Here is a 2,216-nt window from a genome sequence, read left to right as displayed (position 1 = left end):
TAAGGTATCCTTTGTAAATAAGCTTTATCTTCCTTGTAGTTTTGATGTGTTTTCTTTTATGTTTATGTTGGACAGGCCTTTCAATGAAAGTGTAGATGGGTATGGAGATATTTGGACTTGGGGAAGTAGACTCGCAAGCCCACTCGACCAGCCCACAAGAGGTACTCGACCGAGTTGGCAAAGAACTAAGGCCCACTCGATTCCCATTTCTCTAGAATGATCGAGTGGAGGGAAGAAAAAGAAGAAAAATTTGAATTTTCAAAATTTGTTCAAGGAGCTCGACCACGTGCTGGTCGAGTGTGGGGTCGAGTGGCAGCAAAAAGCAGGTCAAAGATTCCCATTTCAAATTTTGAATGGATTACTAGGAAGTCTCAACAAGCGGCTGAAAACTCCATGGATCGTCGTGATGCTAGTCTTGAATCAAGAGGAGAAGCTGGAAGAACCACTCAACGACCCACTCGAGCAAACACTCGACCGAGTGGTCATCCAAGTGGTAGGTCGAGTCAGATGCCGAGTTCAAGGAACCAGTCAGCTGAGGAAGATCCTGAGAGGACTGAAAGTGAAGAAGAAGGAGAGCCAACTCTTATGGAATTCATGAGGAGAAACAAGACCAAAGGGAAGAGGCCAACAGTTGAGATTAAACAAGAGGAGGTTGAGAGTGAGAGTGAAGAAGAAGATGAAGAAGAAGATGGAGAGGATGATGGAGAAGCAGAATCTTGTGGTTTGACAAAGAGGCAACTTTATGAAGCCTTCATGAGAATGGAGTTCCTGGGGACTAGATATCCACACAAGGAAACCATGGAGAAGCTAGCCATTGATAAAGATGTGGAGTATCTTTTTGAGAAGAGCAACCTAACCAAGTTCATGGGGCTTTGCATGGAGGGGTATAAAGAAGAAAGTTGTGAGTTTCTAGCCACAGTCAAGCTGCACACATATGCAAGGAAGGATGATGAGTTTGGAGCTGGTCATATTGCTTTCACAATCAAGGGGAAGAACTATGAGCTTTCATTGAAGAAGATAGCAAATGTGTTTGGTTTTGAAGTTGGTAGTAATAGGAGCTTGATGATACCAAGAGAGGAGCTCTATGCCATTTGGGAAACCATTGGAGACAACATCACCTATTCATCCTCCAAGACCAAGAGTTCAAAGATAAGAAGCCCAGTCCTAAGGTACTTCCACAAGGCCTTAGCAAATACATTCTTTGCTAGGAAGGAGACTGGAAATCTCAATGAGGGTGAGCTCAAGGTAATTGACATGGCTCTCAATGGAATCATCCTTGAGGCAAGAGATGGAACCATCATTCTTGGGACCACTGTGGAGACTGACCTTGCAATGGTGCTCATTGACCACATGATATATTTGAGAAGTTGGGTAGGCAAGCTACAAAACAAAGGGTCAAGAGGAGCCTTAGCCATTGGAGGCATCATCACTCCAATACTACAAGCTGCCAAGGTCCCACTTAGAGGAGAGAAGGTTTTGCCAAGATGGATTGACTCAAGCTACCTCACCTCTACTCTCATATTGGCCAAGGAAATGCATCAAGGAAATCACATTTTCAACTTGGAGCTTCCAACAGTTGGGAAAAAACAGTTGATCTTACCTAACCAAGAGCTCACCACCATTCAAGAAGGAGCAAACATTGACTTTTGGCCAGCTGATGAGTTCTTGTTTGATGGGATAGTTCAAGTTAGAGTTGATGAAGCCGGAGATGTGCAAATGGCTGATGGGGAGGAGCAGTTTTACTTTGAGGATTATGAGCCCAACCCAAGAGATAGTAGAGGAGTGAGGGAGACTAGCAAGAGGTTGACACTCCTACAAAGGTGGAACAAGTGGCATGGGAAGAAGTTTGATAAGCTAAAGAAGAAGGTGGGCAATATGGCTAAGTCCATCAAGAGCCTAAAGAAGGAGATTGCTGAGTTGAAAAGTGGAAATTCTTCACCAACACCATCTAGCCCTTTGAGGAGGAGTAGCTCAACTAGAGCACTTTCAAGAGTTGAAAAACCTGTGGAACCAGCTAGAGCCTCCATGTACGAGCCAAATCAGAGGAAGAGGAGTTCAAGTAGCCGAGAACAACAATTTTCAAGGCACTCGACCGGGTCACTCGAGAACCCACTCGACCGAGCACCCAAAATGCACTCGGCCGAGTTCCAGCCCAGAACACCTTATGGGTTCCCAGCTCCAGCTGCTTATCCAAACTATCCAGGTTACCCTCCCTT

This window comes from Camelina sativa, chromosome 16 (assembly GCF_000633955.1).
Source record: "Camelina sativa cultivar DH55 chromosome 16, Cs, whole genome shotgun sequence".
In the NCBI taxonomy this organism is placed as follows: Eukaryota; Viridiplantae; Streptophyta; class Magnoliopsida; order Brassicales; family Brassicaceae; genus Camelina; species Camelina sativa.
This window is presented reverse-complemented; position numbering follows the sequence as displayed.